This window comes from Mustela erminea, chromosome X, assembly GCF_009829155.1.
Source record: "Mustela erminea isolate mMusErm1 chromosome X, mMusErm1.Pri, whole genome shotgun sequence".
Classification (NCBI taxonomy): domain Eukaryota; kingdom Metazoa; phylum Chordata; class Mammalia; order Carnivora; family Mustelidae; genus Mustela; species Mustela erminea.
Genome location: NC_045635.1, coordinates 37,497,486 through 37,520,540, shown reverse-complemented (window position 1 = coordinate 37,520,540; position 23,055 = coordinate 37,497,486). Strand labels below are relative to the sequence as shown.

General features: G+C 42.6%; 2 non-coding genes across 2 annotated transcripts; both read right to left on the bottom strand.

The window, feature by feature from the left end:
• Positions 1-1,646: 1,646 nt before the first annotated feature.
• LOC116583759 lies at positions 1,647-1,749 on the bottom strand. The gene has a single exon (XR_004282872.1). It is a non-coding gene; the product is annotated as a U6 spliceosomal RNA (small nuclear RNA).
• Positions 1,750-2,883: 1,134 nt separating this feature from the next.
• Positions 2,884-2,986, bottom strand: LOC116583770. Its single transcript, XR_004282883.1, has one exon. It is a non-coding gene; the product is annotated as a U6 spliceosomal RNA (small nuclear RNA).
• Positions 2,987-23,055: the final 20,069 nt, after the last annotated feature.

Sequence of the window (23,055 nt, the reverse complement as noted above, 5' to 3'; positions counted from 1 at the left end):
TTTATTTATTCCCTCACCAGTTGATGGATATTTGGATAATTTACAGCTGAGGGCTATTTTTTTTTAATTTATTTTTTATTTATTTTCAGCATAACAGTATTCATTGTTTAGGGCTATGTTTTAAAAAGTTGTTGTGGACTACCTGTACAAGTATTTGTATGGACACATACTTTTTTTTCCTCTTAGGTGATTACTTAGCATGGAATGGCTGGGTCATATATAATAGATGTATGTTTCATATTTTAAGAAACTGCCAAAATGTTTTGCAATGCAGTTATATCATTTTATGTTCCCACGAGTAGCGTATGAGTATTCCAGTTCCTTCAAATCCTTGCCAATTCTTGGTATGGTTTATCTTTTAAATTTGAGCCATTCAAATGAGTATGTAGTAGTATCTCATTGCAGTTTTAATTTGCCCTTCCTTAATGACTGATGAAGTTGAGCATCTTTTCATGTGCTTGTTTTTGTCAACTATTTTACAGAAGAGTTTGCGAAGAATTGATGTTATTTCTTCGTAACATATTGGAATTCTGCAGTGAAGCCATCAAGGCCTGAGGATTTCTTTGTGAGAAGGCTTTTTAATTACTTATTTATTTGTTTGTTTGTTTGTTTGTTTTGAGAGAGAGAGAGAAGGAGAGAGAATAGGGGAAGGGGCAGATGCCAAGTGAGAGAATCTTAAGTAGACGCCACACTGAGCAGGGAGCCCAACACAGGACTCCATCTCATGACCCTGAGATCATGACCTGAGCTGAAATCAAGAGTTGGATGGTCAACCAACTGAGCCATACCCCAGTACATATTTAGTTTTTATTTTTTAGATTTATTTATTTTTAAGATTTTATGTATTTCTTGAGAGAGAGAGAGCACAAATGCGGGGAGAGGCAGAGGGAGAAGGAAAAGCAGACTCCCCACTGAGCAGGGAGCCTGACATATGGGGCTCTGTCTCAGGCCCCCTGGATCATGAACAGAGCCAAAGGCAGATGTTTAATCGACTGAGCCACCCAGGTGCTGGGTGGCTAATATCTAATTTTTAAAACTATTCAGATTATCTATTTTTTTCTTGAGAGAGCTTTGATAGCATGTGTCTTTCAAATAATTTGTACATTTCATCTGTTATCAAATTAATTGACATAAAGTGATTTATAGCACACCATTTTTATTCTTTTCACATTCATAGAATCCATAGTGATGTCATCTCTTATTCCTAATGTTGGTAAATTGTGTTAATTCTCTCTCTCTCTGCTGAATAGTCTGGCAAGAGTTCTATCATGTTATTGATTTTCTCCAAGAATCAATTTGTGATTTTACAATTTTTTCTATTGTTTTTATCCTGTCTAGTCCATTGATTTCTGCTCTAAACTTTCTTTTTTATTTTTAGTTTCCCCAATTTTTTTAGCTTCTTTATTTCCCCAAGTTTTTATTTAAATTCCAGTTAGTTATCATACAGTGTAATATTAGTTTCAGGTGTACAATTTAATGATTCAACACTTCCACATGACACCTGGTGCTCATCATAAGTGCCCTCCTTAATCCCCATCTCCTATTTCATCCATCTTCTCACTCACCTCCCTTCTGATAACATGTGGCTGAAATCACGTGGTATTTGTCTTTCTCTGAGTGACTTATTTTGCTTAGCATCGTACTCTAAAAATATGGACCAGTTCATGAATTTGTGTGCCATCCCTGTACAGGGGCCATGCTAATCTTCTCTGCATCGTTCCAATTTTAGTACATGTGCTGCCAAAGCAGGTACTCTTTTTCCAGTTTTTTAAGGTCAACACTGAGATCATTGATATGAGACCTTTCTGCTTTTCTAGTAATTTTTCTTTATATATTGTCTAGAGACATCCCACAAAAGTTGTATTTTAATTTTTATCTGTTTCAAAATACTTTTTTTGATTTCTCTTTTTATTCCTTCTTTGACCCATGAGTTTTTTAGAAGTCGACTATTTAATTTCCAAATATTTGGGAATTTTCCAGAGATTTTCTTATTATTAATTTCTAACTCAATTCCATTGTAGTCAGACAAGATGCTTTGTAGGTCTGAACACTTTAAATTTATTGAGAGAACTGTTTGATGGCCCAGCATATGCTCACCTTCATAAATGTTCCATGTGCCCTTGACAAAAATTGTCTTTGGGTGGCATGTTCTATCTAAGTCAATTTGGTCACTTTGGTTAGCATTGTTGTTAGGCTTTTTTCTATTTTTAGTGATTTTCTGTCTACTTGTTCTATCAATTATTGAGAGGGATACTGAAATCTTTTACTGCATTGGTGGATTTATCTAACTCTTCTCGACATTCTATCAGTTTTGTTTCATGTATTTTGAAACTCTGTTATTAGGTGCATAAATATTTTAGATTTTTATGTACTCTTGATAAAGTGATCCTTTATCATTGTGAAATGGTGTTCTTTATCCATGGAAATATTCTTTGTTCTGAAATCTACTTTGTCTGATATTATTATTGCCACTAAAGCTTTCTTTTTTTAGATTTATTTATTTATTTGACAGAGAAAGAGAGAGCACAAGGAGAGGGACCAGGGAGCCTAATTGGGGGGGGGCTCAATCTCAGGACCCTGTGATCATGACCTGAGCCAAAGGCAGATGCTTAATCGACTAATCCACCTAGGGACCCCTAAAGCTTTCTTTTTATTAGTGTTACAATGATATATATTTTTCTATTCTTCAAAGCTATTTGTGTATTTATATTTGAAGTGTTTTCTTGTATGTAGCAAATAACCAAATCATACTTTTTAAATTTTTTAGTATTTATTTATTCATTTTTATTTAAATTCAAATAATTGACATATAATGTATTATTGTTTTCAGAGGTAGAAGTCTGTGATTCTTCAGTCCTATGTAATACCCAGTTCTCATTACATAAAAATATGGAATGCTTCATGAATTTGCACGTCATCCTTTCACAGGGACTGTGTTAATCTTCCCCGTATCATTCCAATTTTAGTATATATGCTGCCAAAGCAGTACAAAATCTTACTTTTTAAATCAAATCTGATATCTCTGCTTTTTAATTGGGGCATTGAGATTACCAATTGATTATTGAGATTACCAATATGATTATTGGTACAGTTAGGTTTAAATTTACTTTCCTGCCATTTGATTTCTATTTGTTCTATCTGGTCTGTGTTCTCCAGTTCCTCTTTTTCTGCCTTCTTTTGGATTAATTGAATATTTTTATGATTCCATTTTCTCCCCTAGTTGGCTTAACTCTTTGTTTTCTTATTTTAGTGGTTGCCTTAGAGTTTATAGTATACAACTTTAACTTACCACAGTCTACCTTAAAATGATATTACATCACTTCACATATAGTATAAGAACTTAACAATAGTATATTTCTTGCCTTCCAACTTCTGTATCATCATCATCCATTTTACTTTTACATAGGTTATAAACACCAAATTACATTGTTATTATTTTAAAAAGCCCATTTTTTAAAAAAAATCATTAAATGACAAGATAAATATAAATTTACCCATATAGTTACAATTTCTGGGTCTCTTTATTTCTTCATATAGGTTTCCTTTTTTTTTTTTTTTTGAGAGAGAAAGAGAGAGAGAGTTTTCTCCTCCCAGTTTTTTTAAAGTGTTATTTATCTAAGTAATCTCTACACCCAATGTAGGGCTTGAACATGCAACCCCAAGATATAGAGTCACATGCTCAACTGACTGAGCCAGCCAGGATCCCCTCTTTATATATATTTCTACTGCCACATGGTATGATTTACCTTCTGCCAGAACGACATCCTTTAACATTTCTTACAGTGCTTGTGTACTGGTGATAAATTCTCGCAGCCTTTGCATCAGAAAGTTTTTAATTTTGCTTTCATTTTTAAAGCATATTTTCACTGGATATAGAATTCTAAATTGACCATTTTTGCTTCTAGTAAAATGTCACTTCATTGTCTTCTCACTTGATTTTCTCCCACAAGAAATTTACTGTCATCTTTATTTTTGCTCCTCTGTAGGTAACCCATTTTTTTCTCACCATTTTTAAGATTTGTTCTTTATCATTGTTTTTACAAATTTATTGTAATATTCTTGGCAGTAGTTGCTTTCATCTTTCTTGTACTTGGGGCATTCTAAGTTTCTTGAATCTCTGGGCCTATATTTTTCATAAGATTTGGATTTAGAAGTCATTGTTTTTTCAAATTTTCTTAATTTCCCCACTTCCCTTTCATGAACTTCAGTTACATGTAGATTAGTACACAGGCTATTGCTCACAGCTCATAGGTGCTCTTTTACTTCTTAAAATTTTTTCTGCATGTTTTATTTTGTTTACTTCCTTTTGCCATGTCTTTGAGTTTGTGAATAGTGTCTTCTACAAGGACTAATCTGCCATTAATCTTATCCAGAGATGTATTTTCCATCTCTGACATGGCAGTTTTTATTTCTAGAATTTTGATTTGGTCTTCTGTTATATCTTCCATATCTCTACTTAATTTGTTGAACATAGGAAAGACAGTTAACTTTTTAAATTTTTTAAAATTAATTTTTTTAAAAGATTTTATTTATTTATTTGATAGAAAGAGACACAGCGAGAGAGGGAACACAAGCAGAGGGAGTGGGAAAGGGAGAAGCAAGCTTCCTGCTGAGCAGGGAGCCCGATGCGGGGCTCGATCCCAGAACCCTGCGATCATGACCTGAGCCGAAGGCAGACGCTTAAGGACTGAGCCACCCAGATGCCCCTAAAATTAATTTATTTATTTATCAGAGAGAGAGAGAGAGAGAGAGCACAAGCAGGGGAAAGGGCAGAGGCAGAGGGAGAAGCAGGCTCCCCACTGAGCAAGCAGCCCGACGCCGTACTTGATCCCAGGACCCTGGGATCATGACCTGAGCTGAAGGCAGATGCTTGCTTAACCAACTGAAGTGCCCAGGCATCCCAGTTATAACAACAGTTTTGATGTCATTGTTTACTTATTCTAATCTGTTTACCTGTTCTGGGTCAGTTTTCATTGTGTGATTATTTTTGTCATTATAGGTCATGGTTTCTGCTTTTTTGCAAGCCTGGTAATTTTTGATTAAATGTCAGATAGTCTGAGTTTTGTTTTTTAAATGTATTAGGTGGGACTGGAACAGTGTTGTTTAGTACTGATTACCCCTTACTTCTGAGGTAAATCCGTTCTGTGTACTTCAACAGATGCTTAATGAATCATGAAGTTTTCCAGTCTAGCTACTGGGATTACTCCCAACTCACAGTGAGCACCAGGCACTATTACTTATAATCCTTTTGGGTGGTTCTTTCTCCAGTCTTGGGGTTTTTTCATACTTGTAGGCACTGATCAATATTCTGCTAAATACTCAAGAGTGATTTCCCTGCAAATCACCAAAGTTTTCTCTGTGTGAAGCTATCTCTTCTCTGATACTCTGTTTTGCAAACCCTAGCCATATTCTTCTTTCCAGACTCTAATGCACATCTCCTTAACTCAGGGAGTCCTTCTGGCTCTGCCTCAGTTCCCCTTCCCTGCACTTCAACCTGTGAATTCTTCCAAATCAGTAAACTAGGCTAATCATTGGGCTTACTTCATTTGATTTTCATTTCTCAGGGATCACTGTCTTTTGGTACATGATATGCAGTGTCTCAAAAATCAATGTTGTCCAGTTTGGGTTTGTTTTTGTTGGGTGGGTAATCTGGTGCCTATTATCCATTTTGGCTGGAAGTGGAATTCCAACTATTTATTGCTAACCACATTGATTGTTTGCCTGTCAGAATGTGATAATTTGAACATTTTACTCGACCCAATTTATTGTGACTTACATGTTGGTATTTAACTGTGTTTTAGTTATGTTTTAAGAAATTGGTTAGCTGTGGGGCACCTGGGTGGCTCAGTGGGTTGAGCCTCTGCCTTCGGCTCAGGTCATGGTCTCAGGGTCCTGGGATCAAGCACTGAACTGGGCTCTCTGCTCAGCGGGCAGCCTGTTTCCCCCTTTCTCTCTGCCTGCTTCTCTGCCTCCTCGTGATCTCTTTCTGTGTCAAATAAATAAATAAACTCTTAAAAAAAAAAAAAAAAAAGAAACTGGCGAGCTGTAGGGCGCCTGGGTGGCTCATTGTGGTTAAGCCTCTGCCTTCCGCTCAGGTCATGATCTCAGAGTCCTGGGATCAAGCCCCGAATTGGGCTCTCTGCGCAGCGGGGAGCCTGTTTCCCCCTTTCTCTCTGCCTGCCTCTTTGCCTACTTGTGATCTCACTCTCTGTGTCAAATAAATAAGTAAAATATTTAAAAAATGGTGAGCTTCTTTCAATTGACATTTAACCTATTTTTTTTCTCGTTTAATATAACGGGAACTAAGGGGTACCTGGGTGGCTCAGTTGGTTGAGCATCTGCCTTCAACTCATGCCATGATCTCAGGGTCCTGGAATCAAGTCCTGTATTGGGCTCCCTGCTCAGTGGTGAGCCTCCTTATCCCTCTGCCCCTCTCCCCTGCTCATGCTCTTTCTCTCTCTCTCAAATAAACAGATAAAATCTTAAAAAAAAAATGAGAACTGGATTTCCAGTTAGCATTTTTATGTAGTATGTCTTATTTTCTGTAATAGATTATTGATGTTACTTGGGAAATGCCTAAAAATATTAGACTTTTAGGCTTAGGCTTTTTTCTCTTGCATGAAAATTCTCCTAGAAGTAACCTTTCTAGAGCTGTCATGGCAGCTCCATGAAGCTTTCAGAGACAAGTGCCTTCTGTCTTTCTGCTCCTCAATGCATGAATTTCCTCTCCCTCAGAATTACCAGATGGAGTATTAGTCATCAAGTCCACATTCTAACTCCTCCTAGCTAAGTCAGCCCTCTTTTAATAGATTTCTCTAGGGGCCTATCTGTTACTTTTCTCTTACCGTGATGGGTAGGCCAACCATATCTTCAAGAAACAGCTTACAAATGTAGTCTTTTCAGGGTTCTCCTGGCTGGATCAGTTGGTAGAGCATGCAACTCTTGATTTCAGGGCTGTGAGTTTGAGCCCCATGTTGGGTACAGAGATTACTTTAAAAATAAATATAAATAAATAAACAAAACACATATAGTCTTTTCATTAGGCATCTTGTTACCCCAAATAGAACTAGAGTTCTGTTGTTAAGCCATAAAGAGAAAAGGGACATGGAGAAGCTATTAGGAGTGTCTACACATTTGACGATAGGCATTAATGACAGACTAGGTATTCACAGAATGCATTTTGGACATGACTAAGGTTTAAAGAGGATTTTTCTGGAAGTGTAGGGCAATAGATTGTAGAATGGGAGAGGTTGGTGACAGTCTCCTATTGGTTTCTCCATGACAATAATCCAGGAAAGCAGCACAGAAGACCAACAAATGAAAAAATAAAGGAAACACTCCAAAATACTTACCTAAGGAAGAATCCTTAGAAAGTACTTGGTGGTAGGTGGGTTTTAAAGGGCATGTACAGAAAAGATAGTGCATAACAAAGAAAGAAAAAATTACGAAGAGTGCCAGAAAACTCACGGAAGCCACTAATCTATAAATATGGCAAATTTAGCCCTGCCCAGGACTTAAGACAATGATGTCTGCGTAATGCACTGAAGATTCTCTATTGGCAATAGGTGTGTTGAAAAAGCTTGGCACTAACGCATCTGGGGTCTGCAGTGATCTCAGATGGGCAGAGTTTAGCTTAATATGTAGAGTAACCCTGATAAAAGATGGCCAGCTTATTTATATCGTGAATGTCCAAGCCTTTGTTTCCATGTCCCTGCAGGAGTTCCCTCTAGGACAAAGAGCTAACCCTAAATTCCAATCCTGAAGTCCTTAAAGCCTATCAGCTTCTGTACCCAAAGCCAGTTCTATCTTATGCCATATCAGATATAGAATGCTGTAGTAAAAGAATAAAGAATCTGACATCAGACAGGTCAGGAGAGAACTATTGTTCAATATTTTGTTAGTTGGGTGAACTTGGGCTGGTTACTCTTTGTCTCTGAGCCACATTTACCAATATGAAAAGGGAGAATTATTATAATACCTGCCCTATATAATTTTTTGTGAAACTTAGTCATGTTTGTCAAAGAACATTGCAGTTGAAGAGCTCAGGCTCTGGCCTTGGCTCAGTCTATTCACTTCATGTGTCAAATTTGAAGTCACTCTTTTGGGTCTTGATTTCCTTAACTGTCCTTTTACAGAGCTGCAAAGCTGGCTTTTGGCATAAAGTGTCTGCTCAATAAATATTTGTTTTAAAAAATTCTGTTGGATCTATAAAATGAAGGGTTTCAATTAGATTAGCCTTTTCCAAAGTATGTGTCATGAGATGTTGATAAATTGATAATGCCTATTGTAAATGCTTGTGCTTGAGATGATGCAGGAGGAAAACCCAAGAAGATAGTGGCATTGATGACACCCATGAGGCCACCATACTTTTTTTTTTTCCTAGCTCTAAATTTAATGTTATCTTAAATAAGAACAAACCCCCTACCTTTCATAAGCTATTCTTATTTGGGTGCCTATTATTGTAGCCAAACCTAAATCTTGACTGATCCAAACTATTAATATTTATCCAATGGTATTTTATAGAAAAAGCCACTATTCTCCTTCAACACCTGTTCATTTGCTTCTTTCAATTTTTAATCAATACATCAATGAAAATATCCCCAGACACTGATTACGTATGTTGTGTGCTAGGTGCCACACAAAAGAAGTACAAATCCCAGTTCTTGCCGCTGCAGTCTCTTTGAATATCGGTGGACATTGACTTAGCTATATCATAATTAGGTATTAGTTGATGGCCCTCAATTGGGCAGCAATTTTTCTGAAGGCAGGGACTCATCAACCTGGTGGCTTGTCTTTGCCCCTGATGTGGAGTATAATGGGAGCATGAGACATGCTTGCTCCACAGATGGTTTAATTTGTACACCTTGTAGCCCAGTTGCTCAACCAATTGGCTTCCTTATTGAAATGACAGCTAATTTAAAAGAATAAATGGCTATTTAATAGAATGGAAAACCATTAAACTCAGAACCTTCTAATAAAGACTGATTCTTATGTAAGTCTTATGAAGTGTTAATTGCTGGCTCCTGAGAAAAGGGAAGAATGAAAAATTACTTGTTGCCTCACTGTGAACTCAGACTTTATTCTGAATAATACTGATAGTTCTAATAATAATAAAAATGATGCTGCTGCTCCTTTATTTTTCAGTAGAAGTTTGCGGTTTAGGAACTATGTAAATTTGGAGAAGCAAAAGAGTATAAAGGAAAGAGAATAGGCATGGATCCTGTTAGATCTGGGTTCAAATCTAACCTCTGCTGTCTGTGCTCTCAATTCTATCATCTGAAAAATGGAATAATAATACATATTATAAATGGTAGGGACTGAATTTAAGAGCTCCCTGAAAAACTGAAAAGCAAGGAAAATAAAATCGTGTCTGAGAACTAACTTTAAACATCAACATCATGACTCATTGCCCAGTAGCCCTAAAAATACGAAATGGTTGTAAGACCAGGTAGCAAATGCAATCAGAATAGGAGCTGCAGTTAGCCATAGAAACATGGTGGAACATGGCAAACATAATTGCTCAAATATTGGGAAAGGGATACAGGGTGTAAGCCAACAAATTTTTGGTATTTTGTGTCCAACAGGATAGACTGCCCCTAACAGAGACATAAAGGTGCAGTAGATTGAAAGCTCCTCCCATCAAGAGGTAGAGTCTATTTCTCTATACTTGAACCTGGGTCTATCCACATGACTTTCTTTGGTCAACAGGCAAATAGGGCACAAGCAGAGGTTTGAGCAGTGTTTACACAGTGAGGCTTGCCTTCTCTTGCTGCTGCTAGCTCTTCTCCCATCATGTAAATAAGCCTAGGATAACCTTCTGGAGGATGAGAACCCACCTGTAGAGAGGTCTCAGCTGTTCAGCCAACTCAACTCAACTCAACCCCATATATATGAGTGAGGCCATCTTAGACCATTTAGCCCCAAACAAGTTGCCAGCTCAGGAGAGCTGCAGAACCACAGCTAACCTACAGAATTATGAAAAATTATCATTTATAGTTTTAATTCTCTGAGTTTGGGGGTAGTCTGTTATGCAGCATCAGACATCAGACACTTTCCAGCTTTCTGTATTCCAGTCCCAAGGGTGAGGTCATCCCCTCTGTATATATGTATATGAATATATCAGGCAATTTTACGTCAACATGATCAATGACTCCATTCTCCTGACTTCCTTTATTCTGAGACCATGCTCACCAACAAATGTCTACTCAGGATCTGGCCTGCCCATCGTTTGCCTACTGTGGGCAGTGGACTGACTACTGGAATCCCAAGGATTCCTAGCCACTGTCATGATAATTATTGATGATAAATTAATGAAGTGGCTTCTGACCAAGGTTTGGCTTAAGGAGCAGATATTCTATGTCTCTAAACATTCACTCTCCATTATTCTCTACCCTGCTCTTTACTCCAGAAACTTGATCTGTATAGATTGCCTCAAGGAACAATCTTGCCTTGCCTTGTGGTTTCTTATTGGGCTTCACCAGTGGGAAGCTCTACCTGGAGACTGGGGAGAAGGAGAGCAATTTCAAAGGATTGATCCTTACAGTCCTTCCCTGTAAGGCTGGTTTGGGTAAGCTGAGTCCCTGGACTGAAGATTGCAGCTCCTGTGAAGATGATCCCTTCTCTGCAATACTCTCTTTGAAATCAATCCTTCCCTTAATCTTGTTAGGCCTAGAGGTAAAAATGGAGCAATTTTTACTAGGCTCCAGTTCTGCACTATCCTCTATAGTTTACTTGCTCCTGCCCACACTTTTGTAAATAACTCTTTTATTAAACCCTTTCCCAATTATACTGATTTCAGCATGCCATCTGTCTCCTGTTGAGCCCCTGACTGATACATATGCTAAGCATGTGGGTTTGAGTATCTGGTTTGTCTGATGGTGATTTCTCCTTGGCTTATGATTTACCCCTGATAGATGGCTCCACATTCACTGAGCCAATATAGTCAAGTTTTTAGGCCAGTGAGCCTGAGAGTCAGACTGAAGTTCACAAAGGTAACAGCCAGCTGGCCTTTTCCCTTCTGGAGTGGAGAACAAGAACTGTACTTTCCTATATTTCCACAATACCCACTTTTTCAGGGTAGCTATTAAGATTAGATAAAACTACATGCAAATTGCTTTGGACCTTTGTACTTGCCATCTTATAAATTCTCCACATGTTAAGAATTGCTGTTGTTTTGTTTAATGTTCCTTTGACTGTATAATATGGTCTTTACCAATTAAATGATGTGTAATATTTTTCTTGGACTCCTTTTTTGGATGCTTTTGTTAATGTGGCATATTGAGATTATGGGGGCTGGGATAAAAAATGGAGAACATAGGTGAAACATGATTTACACATGGTGCACAGAGCTTCTAAAGCCTTATGACAAGCCACCATGTGGAAAGGATTTTGATTTAGCTGTTGTCATGTGAACATGTCCAATGAGTCAAGCATGGGGCCAGAATGGCACTCTAAGTAAAACAGATAGTTTTGCCAGTTCATTGTAAGTAAGTCTTTATGGAGCTCTTAATTTGTTTGTACTGGGAAAGGTTGATATAAGACCATCAGGGGGATGGCAGGTGGATCCCCTCTGGGACATGGCATGGTGGCAAGATGAGTCGGTTCCCTTGTTACTTACTAAGAATTAAGGAGAGTCAAGTAAAAAGACTTTCCTGGATGCCCTCATTTTCAGAAAAAGCCAGCATCCTGGGTGCCAAGTAGGGAGGCCAAGTAAAGAGGGCACTGGTACCATCACTCACATCTCCTCCCCTTATGGGTTCAAGCTAGCCTCTACATTGTCAGGTCTTGCCTCTCTTTCTTTCCAGACAGCAAATACTGTCTTTCTCACTACACATATGCACATGTCCCCCCACCAGGTGTAGAGAGCCATTCAAAATCAATCTTAATCATTTTTATTCTCTACAAATGTCATTATTCTCTGATGGATGCTTTTGCTGAGAGTTGCTTGTTTATTTTAGATGATTTGTTGGGGGGGGGGCTCAATTTCATGTCCTTATCATTCAAAATAGGAGGTGACCTCAGAGGAGCTATGAGGCAGCTCAGGAAAAGACAGCTGAGGAGCCATCATGCATGTGCACAGAGTGAACAGAAATTGTCAAGAAAATGGGAGAATGATTTGCATAGGGCTATCAGGCAAATATTGATCGTAAGTGTTCCTCTGGAATGACCAGAGGACAGGACATAAAAACAGACAGTAAATCATAAGGTGGATGGTGACATGTATGACGGAGTGTTAGCCTGGGGGAAGTAAATAAAAGAATGACATCTCAAGGTCATAAGAACCTTAACAGTCAGGGAGATGTAGAATAGAAACTTGATTCATAAATTCTGAGACAAGACATAACTACCTGAAGTTGAAATCAGGTGGGCACCAGGTCAAAAATAAATTAAGAGGAAGTTAATTTAGATATGCAGTTAAAAATTGCCCATACTGGGGCACCTGGGTGGCTCAGTCATTAAGCATCTGCCTTCAGCTCAGGTCATGATCCGGGGGTCCTGGGATCGAGCTCCACATTGGGTTCCGCACTCAGTGGGCAGCATGCTTCTCCCTCTCCCACTCTCCCTGCTTGTATTCCTTCTCTTGCTGTGACTCTCTCTGTCAAAAAAAATAAATAAATAAAAATTCTTTTAAAAAATTGTCCATATTGAGGAGGTAAGAGATTTTAGCAATAATGGTAATTTTTTAAAAATCACCAGATCACATCCTAGTTGGAAATGTATAAAAGACATTTGACTGGAAGCTGTGGTAACTGGGGCTGGAGAAAATATGAAAAAAAGACTACTAGAATTTGTTGGGCTGGCATAAAGGGCTACTTAAGATGGTGAAAGTTCCCGCCACAAGACCTGAGCTCGGACAGGAGAACAAGGCCCAAGCAGGAATCTGAGACCCTCCCGCCCCAGGCTCCAGTGGACCAATGGGACCCTGACGAGCAGGCGAAATATCCAAATAAGGGAAACTTGCCAAAAGACCCCTGAGCTCTCCCCTCGAGACCCCTTAAAAGCCCCCTCCTCCCTGCCTTCGGCACAACTTCCGCCACTCTGCTTTCCAGAGTCGCGGAACCTCGCCCGAGGGTACCCACCCTCTCCCGGCACAACTTTCCTGGCTCCCCTTCTCCTGAGCCCTGAAACTTCGCCAGAGAGTGTTTTTAATAAATCTTGCCTTGCACCCACTTTGCCCGGTGTTGTGTTTATCCCTCCGAAAAACTACATTTGGTGCCGAAACCCGGGAAGGAGATTGAGCCCCCACACAGTGGGGAGGCTCTCTCCTTTCCCTGGCCAGACCCGACCTGCCTTTCCCAATGCCACTTCCGAAGCTGTGGTGAGTTTCCCCGATTCCGTGCCTCCTTCTGGAAAGCCCTGCCCTAATCGCGGCCGCGTCAGGGTGGACCCCGCCAGTCACAAGGTGACCTCTGTGACTCCGAGAGTCTGGGAGATGTCCTAACCTCTACGGCAGTCGACACAGTTTTTCTGCAACCCAGTGGTGGACGAGGGGACGCCTTCCTCCAGCCCTCAGGTTGCCCGGCAACGAATCGTGGGGACCTCCCAATCCAAATTCGACCCTAAAACATCCCGGGGGGGGGGGTTTTAGGCCTGTCGGCCAATCTTAAAACCCTGGAACTGGACCAGGACCCGTGAAAACGACATTACTGTACTGTTGCTTGGCCACAATACCGATTAGACAATCAGTCCCAATTGCCTCCGGAAGGCACGTTTAATTATCAGATTTTCATGGACTTAAATAACCTCGGCAGACACCAAGGCAGATGGGCCAAGGTCCCTTATGTCCAGGCTTTCTGGACTCTGCACTCTCACCCCTCCCTCTGCTCTCACTGCTCCACCTCACAGGTCCTCTTGGCCTGCTCTTCTCCCCCTACCCTGCCACCCACTGCTCCCAAAGACTCAGGCCTCTCCTCCCTGTCTCCTCTCTCTGAACCCCCGGAGAGCTTCACCCACCCACTGACAAGAGGGCTCCTGGTTCCTCCTCCTCCTCCTCCTCCTTACCGCGATCCCTTACCCCAAGGTCCCTTAAGTTCAGGTTTTCTGAACCAGCACCCTAGTCTACCCCTCCTCCTCCCCCTCCCCACTCCTATCCGAACTCCTGACAAATTTATCTGCAGTAAACGGGAAACTCAAATCAAAGTTTACTGAAGGTCAAATAGGCTCTTGTTATTTGTTAAAATCTGCTAGCAAAGAGATGACTAGAACTGATGGTTACTTGTGTGTCTCAGAGTTTTAATGGGTAATTCTTAAGGTAGCTTTCAAAGTCTTTGGTAACCTTTAACAGAATGGGATAAAATACCAGAGCGCTGGTTGCCGGAACTAGGTTTACGCTTTTGAAATCTGTTGGTAAACATCTTTTATGCTTAATTGAATTCTGTTTTAACAGCCACAGGGCTACTGTTTGAGCTAGATCCTCTCGTAAAGAATGGAAGGGGAGACTGATCACCTCCCATTAGCCAGGGATACTCCAAGGGGAGGGTGTCCAATCTGTTTGAATCTGAAGAGTGCCTGACTGCGTGAATGTGTCTGTATGGCTCCACCCACACTAGGGCTCGAAAGCCCCCCCTGAGTTAGTCTGCCCCCTAAGGGAGGTTGCTGGAGTTGAGGAAGTTGTTCGAGTTCATGCACCCTTCTCTCTACAAGACCTTTTCCAAATTGAGAAACGTTTGGGCTCCTTTTCGGCCAGTTCTGATAACTATATTAAAGAATTCCAATATTTGGCCCAAGCCTATGATCTCACCTGGCATGATTTACATGTGGTCCAGACCACCACCCTCACCACAGAGGAGAGGGAACGCATCTAGGCTGCTGCCCGGGAGCACGTGGATCAGGTCCAGCTCACTGATGCTGCCATGCCAGCTGGAGCCCGGGCAGTCCCAGCTGTAGAACCAGGTTGGGATTATCAGGATGGCCAAGATGGCCACTGGCGCTGCGACTGCATGGTCCAATGTCTCATAGCTGGCATGCGGGCAGCCTCTAATAAGGCCGTTAATTACAACAAGATTAGGGAGATTGTCCAGGCCCCTACGAAAACCCCACCATGTTTCTTAACCAATTGACTGAGGCTTTAACCCAGGACACTCGCTTGGACCCCACCTCTCCTGCAGGGGCCATGGTACTGGCTACTCATTTTATATCTCAATCGGCACCGGATATACGGAGAAAGTTAAAGAAGGCTGAGGAGGGCCCTCAGACCCCCATTTCTGACTTGGTGAAAATGGCATTTAAGGTATTTAATTCCCGTGAGGAGGTGGCTGAGCTTAAACAACAAGCCAGATTCCAGCAAAAGGTTCAGTTGCAGACCCAAGCCTTAGTAGCAGCCCTGTGGCCGGCCGGCTCCGGGAGCCAGCAGAGAGGGGAAACCAATCACACCCCTCCAGGGGTCTGTTTCAAATGTGGGGCCGAGGGACATTGGGCTCGCCAGTGCCCCAATCCAAAGCTGCCAACTCGGCCTTGCCCTCAATGCCATTTGATGGGCCACTGGAAATCCAACTGCCCTAACCTTGGGGTATCTTTGGCGCCTCAACGTGGGGGACCCCCCGAGACAGTAAGTCTGGCCTTTCAACTGCTTGGATTGAAGGACGACTGATGAAGCCCAGAATCGGCCACCCCTCTCACCCAGGCCGAGCCCAGGGTTATGCTCCAGGTAGTGGGTAAGTCCATCTCCTTTCTGCTGGACACGGGGGCTACTTACTCTGTTCTGCCTTCCTACTAGGGACTTACTCGAACCTCACCAATTACTGTTATGGGGATCGATGGGACCTCCTCCAATCCTAGGGTGACCCTTCCCCTTACCTGTAGCCTGGATGGGTTCCCCTTCCCCCACTCGTTCCTATGATTCCTTCCTGCCTGGTCCCTCTACTGGGTAGGGACATTCTCCAGAAACTGATGGTAACTATCTGCCTCTCCCCTTCCTCCCCTCTATCCACCTCAACCCGTCTCATCCTACACCTCTCCACTCCCCTGATCCCTGATCCAGGTGACCTACCTTGTGTAGACCCTCAGGTGTGGGACATCTCAGAGCCCATCATTGCTTCCCACCTTAACTCGGTTAAAGTACAGCTTAAGGATAACTCTAAGTTTCCCTCTTGCACTCAGTTTCCTATTTCCTTAGCCCACCGTCTTGGCCTGAAACCTATCATAGAACGGCTTTAACGTCAGGGACTCCTGATCCCCATCATTTCCCCCTGTAACACCCCATCCTCCCGGTATGCAAGCCCTCAGGGGCTTATCTACTGGTACAAGACCTTAAGCTTATCAACGAGGCCGTGGTCCCCCTCCACCCAGTCGTTTCTAACCCTACTGTCTCGCGTTCCCCCAAACACCTCTCACTTGACTTTACTGGACCTAAAGGACGCCTTTTTCACCGTCCCCTTGCACCCTGATTTCTACTTTCTTTTTGCCTTCACCTGGGAGGATCCCGACACACACGTTTCTGGACAACTAACTTGGACTGTTCTATCCCAGGGGTTCAGGGACAGCCCTCACATTTTCGGCCAGGCCTTGACTACAGACTTACAGCAGTGCGTCCTTAAGGCCAGTACTCTACTTCAATATGTGGATGACCTCCTCCTCTGTAGCCCGTCCCTCTCGGTCTCCCAAGACGACACCTCCACCCTACTTAACTTTCTGGGGGCCAAGGGATATCAAGTCACCCCCTCTAAGGCCCTCAACATGACCTTAGGGCAGCCCATCACAGTCTACTCTCCCGCCGACTCACAGACCTTAGCCACCGATCCCTGGCCCATCTGACTCCTCGTCTCCAGCTATTCCATCTGCTATTCCTAGAAAACCCGCATCTCTCTCTCTCTACCTCCCCCCGCTTAAACCCTGCTACTTTACTGCCTATACCCTCGCCAGATAAGGGGTGGATCTACATCCAGGACAGGATTGCCCTGCCAGGCAATCTGGCACACACCTTAATTACTGACATACACCGATCCCTCCATATTGGCCCAAAGGCTCTCCACCAATTTCTTCAGCCATTGTTCTATCATCCTTCCTTATCTAAGGTAATTGAAGTTGTCCACAGGGCTTGCAAAACCTGTTCCTCCATGAATTCACAAGGAGGAATCCGCAGACCAGGGCCTAACCATCAGCTCCGAGGTCATCAGCCGGGGGAAGACTGGCAACTGGACTTCACTCAGATGCCTTGGCATAAAACCTTTTGCCACCTATTAACCTTGGTTGATACATTCACAGGCTGGATTGAGGCATACCCCATGGCTCGGGAAACAGCGGACGTGGTGGCTACAATATTCATGGAGCACATCATCCCGAGGTTCAGATTGCCCCGGACCCTCCAGTTGGACAACAGACCCGCCTTCATCTCCAGTGTAACCCAACAGGTAGCTGAGAGCCTCAACATAACCTGGAAACTTCACATCCCATACCACCCATAGTCATCGGGTAAGGTAGAAAAGGCCAACGGGCTGCTCAAAGCCCAACTCATCAAACTTACCCTAGAAACCTGTCTTTCCTGGCCCACACTTCTGCCCCTGGCTCTCACCAGACAGACTCCGGCCTATGCCCCACGGGCCTTCGGGCTTGAGCCCATTCGAATTACTATACGGCCGGCCCTTTCTTATAAATCATAGCCTTCCGGCCATTTCCCCACCTCTTTTATCCTATCCACCTTACCTCACTCTACATCATAGGGATACCCTCCCTATTGACTGGCCACTCCCCAACTTCAGGGCCACAAATAATACGATCCATATCGGCCCCATTGGGGGAAACATACCTATTATTAATGTGTCCTCTCCCCTTACCACTGCAGCTGCCAACATCACTAACTCCTCCCTCCTGTACTGTACTCCCTCGGGAATATTTCTCTCGTGCCCTCAGGGAACCTGTCGCTGCCTGACCACTAATGACTCCCCGGGCTGTATATTCATTCTACTATCTCCTTCTACCACCATCTACTCTGAATCCCAGCCCCTATCCATCCTATTCCCCCAACACCGTGGAGGAAGGGCTGCCTTCCTCCCATTCATAACAGGGGCAGGAGTAGCCACAGGGGTGGCAACTGGAACAGCGGGGATGGGGACTTCCATGGACTTTCATGACGAACTCTTCCAAGCCCTGAATGATGACACGGAGCGGGTTGCTGACTCCCTCACAGTCCTACAGATGCAAGTCACCAGCCTGGCAGCCTTAGCTCTACAGAACCAATGGGCCTTAGACCTTCTGACTGCTGAAAAAGGGGGGACCTGCCTATTCTCAAATGAAGAATGTTGTTACTTTGTTAACCAATCAGGTATAGTTACCTCCAGGATCAAAGAACTCAGGGGTCAGATCCAAGCACAGCGGTGAGACACGTCCTCCTGGGGCCTGGACCCCTACACCTGGGTAACCTGGCTGATCCCTCTGGCGGGACCTGTATGCATAATCCTCCTCCTAATCTCAGTTGTTCCCTGTCTTTTCCGATACTTGCAGGGTCGCTTACAAGAGGTTGCCTGAGTGTCCATCAATCAACTCTTCCTTCAGCCCTACTCTCGCCTGCCCACTTCCGACTACCCCTATGACGATGCCCCTCGTCAGCAGGAAGTAGCCAGAACTGAGTCAACACCCCTGACACCATTATATTAAGCAAAAGGTTGGAATGTTGGGCTGGCAGGAAGGGCTACTAAAGATGGCAAAAGTTCCCGCCACAAGACCTGAGCTCAGACAGGAGAACAAAGGCCCAAGCAGGAATCTGCGACCCCCGCCCCAGGCTCCAGTGGACCAATGGGACCCTGACAAGCAGGAATCTAAGACCCTTTCCCTGGGTTCCAGTGGACCAATGGGACCCCGACTAGAAGGCGGAATATCCAAATAAGGGAAACTTGCCAAAAGACCCCTGAGCTCTCCCTCGAGACCCCTTAAAAGCCCCCTTCTCCCTGCCTTTGGCGCGACTTCCACCACTCTGCCTTCCAGAGTCGCGGAACCTCGCCCGAGGGTGCCCACCTCCTCCCGGCACAACTTTCCTGGCTCCCCTTCTCCTGAGCCCTGAAACTTCGCCAGAGAGTGTTTTTAATAAATCTTGCCTTGCACCCACTTTGCCTGGTGTTGTGTTTATCCCGCGGGAAAAACTTTACAGAATTCACATATATCATATATATATATATATATACACACACACACACACACACACACACACACACACACACACACACACATATATCACTTAATGATCGACCTACCAGAAGAATCTTTGTTTGAGGAATAAGATAAGGGGATTCAGCCCCCGGGTAGGTAAAATACACTTAGGTAGCTTGCTTGGGTATCTCTTGAGCCTGAAAATTATGATCTCACTCTAGAGTTTAGTGTCACAATTAAGTTAAGTAAATCCCCCCACTCATCTTCTTTCTTTCCTGGACCCTATTAACAACAAGATGGTTCAGCCATTTAAAGAACAGGTGTCCTTTTCAAATTTAAAATATGGGCTGTTGCTCTCTCTCTGGGCTGACTCTTGCTTCAGACATTCTGAACAGCAGCCCCAAACCTTTGGATGCTCCAAATGCTGACTTGGAGAAAAGGAAAGGAAAGCACACAGCCAGTTCTCCCAGGAGCAGAAAGCCCTGCAGAGTGAGGCCTTTGTCATCTTTGTCCTGTGTAATTTAATGAAACCTACTTGAATAAGAAAGAACTAGAAGCTTCTGAGAAACTTTGTACTCTTAACTGAACAATAATGATAGCACACACACACACACACACACACACACACACACAGGAAAAGGGAAAAAAGTAAGAGGGAAGAAAATGAGGCTGTTTTTTTTTTTCCCCCTCTGCTGAGAATGCCTAAGGTTTCAGTAATGAAACTTGTATCCTTTCTCACTAAATGAGGTTCTGACTTTCTGGCAAAAGGCCTGTGCAGAAATAGCACATCATTAATAATGCCTTGAATGGAAATGTGCTTTGAGGTGTTTTGTTATTTTTTAATCACTTAATGTGGGTTTTAAATTATTATTTATTTATGCCCACATCATTACAGACTGATTTTAGGGGGACTGCTGTAGACACATTTAATAACAAAAAGTAAAAAAACAATGACTAAGAGGCAAGTAGGAAAATCAGGGTAAAGGAAAAATTCAAGTAGCTGACATAAGATGAGGCCAAGGATAATCCCGATATGTGAAATGCGTGTTCTAAGTCCTCATTCTTCCACTAGGAGCCTGAGATGTGAGGGACAAAATCAGGTGATTTACAGTGATTTATGTGATTTACAGTGTCCTTAAGATAAAAATCAACCCTGATGCACAGGAGAGCCAGAGTGCAATGTCTCCCTTGGGTCCTTATAAATAGGAGCATAATGGACAACTTCCTCAACAGCATCCCAAACAGTAAATACAGAATCCAGCTCTGTAGGGTAGTTTCTTATACTTCTGTTGGTGCCACCATATAAACCTTATCCAGGAAGAGCAATCCACTGTGAGAATCTACACACATCTTTGACAGTCTGGCTTGTGCCCTGCGAGTCTAGTAGCACGCGTGTAAAAAATAGGTGGATGCTCTGTCTGTCACTTATTCAATCAATCAACCACAAGTATCTGATTTTTTGCCTGAGCTTCAGAGAAGCACTGAGTTCAGGCTGATGATTTGGACAAAAGGCTGGAGAGGAACTGCTCTGTGCTCTGTGTTGCCAGCTTTGCCAATCTGGGAAAATAAGGATGATTTCTTTCTTTTTTTTTTTTTAAGATTTTATTTACTTATTTGAGATGAGAGAGAGCGTGCACAAGCAGGGGGAGAGGCAGAGGGAGAGGGAGAAGCAGACTCTTTGCTGAGCAGGGAGCCTGACACAGGGCTTGATACCAGGACCCCAGGGTCATGACCTGAGCCAAAGGTAGATGCTTAACCCACAGAGCCATCCAGGTGCACTGAAAATGAGGATGATTTCTTGTGAATGTTGAGGACACCCAACTCCTGGGACAGTTTCCCTATATGCTTTCCCTAGAAGCTGCTGTTTCCCTAGAAGCTGCTGTCTTCACTCACTCCAGAATGAATCTGGACTCTAGAGTAGTCTGAGGACAGGCCCCCAGCCCAAGGATCCTCTAGGTTCTACTGCAGCTACAGCTTATACAATTCTGTGAGTCACTTTAGGAGGTGAATACAAAATTAACTACAAAAGTCAATTTTTACTTAGAATAAGAAAATGCCCCCCAAAATGTAACTTTTAGAAAAATTTGTCAGGTGTTACAAGAATCTCTAAAAATTAATATTGTTTGTGAATTAACTGCCTGACCCACCTCAACAACAGAGATTTCCTAATTTGGGGCCACAAATTGCTGGATCTTCCATAAAAATTGTTTTCTATATAAAGAATAGAAAGATAACAAAAAAAGAATAAAAGATCATTCAGTCTTCCTTCTAGCGTGGATGATGGACACTTATTTCTTATAGACAGTTTAAGAAAAATAACCCATTATGGATAGTGGCATGCACATTTTTAGAATAGTTTTTAATTTTAGGGAAACTTCTGTCAAATATGTGGTGATATTTAGAATAGTTTTCACAGATCAGTTTCAGACTTCTTACATTTGTCTTTCCTCCCCTACCTATCTATATACTTTTTTAAAAAAGTTTTTATTTAAACTCCAGTTAGTTAATTCCATATACTTCTGGTTCCAGACCCCACGGGCAGGTTCATATCACAATATGGCCCTGTATCTTCATGTTACTGTAGAAGATGAGTCGGTACCTTGGGAAGTAGCATAATTCTATCAGGATGGCTAGTACCTGCTTAACTGCAAGGAAATGACCACAAGCTGCAGAGATATATCCCACTACACACAACTAAAATGATTCGAGTAGGTCGAATGATGGCAACCCAACGATAGCTGATCTGAATCTCTGGAACATGCAGCTGTTACCTTATAAACAAAAAGAATGTTGGGGATATAATTAAGAATTAAGCTCTTAAGGACAAAGAGATTATTCTGGAATATCCAAGTGGAGCCTAAATACTGTCACAGGAGTCCTTATAAGAGACAGGCAGAGTAAGATGACACATGCAGAGGACAAGGTGATGTGAAGGCAAAGGAATGATGTAGCCACAAGCCAAAGAACACCAAGCAATGTTAGCAGCCACCAGAAACTAGAAGAGCTCAAAAATGAATTGTCTTCCAGAGCCTCCCAAGAGAACCCTGCTGACACCTTAACTTTGGACTTCTGGCCTCCAGAACTAGAAGAGAAGGCATTTCTGTTGTTTTAAGCCACCAAGTTTGTGATACTTCCTTACACTAGCCTTAGGGAATGGATGCAGATTCCTAGTTCCCCTTCCTTGTAGTCAGATTCCCCAGAGGGCCACAGCTTTTACATGGCCACTTTATATTAGGGGAAATGTGAAAGAGAGGACATGGGAGGGGACAAAGACAGTTCTCCTACCCAATTGCTGTCAAAATATTTACTGTTGTAAATTGTAGAAAATCACATGACAATGTAAGCATATTACTTAGGTCCCTCCTGTGGCCTTAGACGGGGCCTAGGTGAGTGAGGGGTCCTGAAGCTTAAGACTCAGGAGTTTCACAGAAAATCTTTCTCTGCCTTGAGGCAGAGATGGTTGTGTCAGGGAAGGTCTAAAAGGAAAATCTTTCACCTCTGTGGCAAGGAAGAACCAATTTGGGAGGAAAAAAACCCCAGGAACTTCAGAGCACGAGTACAATGGACACCAGTTTATGGTGGGGGTTAGGCATGGCAGAGGACACAGAAGGAATGGAATCAGTGTAATAATCGCATTTTTACCAAATGCTACATGACTTCTGTGTCTGCTTTTTCACTAGAAGAGGTGGGAAAGTGTAAGCATTTTTCTTGTTCCTGATTCCCAAAGAGGCCTCAATCTCCTCTTTTCCCCTAACAATTGCACTTCTTGTATTTAATTTTTAGCCAAACGTTCTATAATTATTTCTTAATATATCTCTTCCCTCCCCCAAGGTTGTGATCTCTGTGAGAAAAAGAACCATGCCTGATTTAGTTTTGTAAATCAGTTAAGTTTAAACAAAATGATATGAGATCAGGAAAATCTGGGGAAGGAGCCTGCAGTACAGACTCAGAGCACTCCAGCTTTTATCTATATGT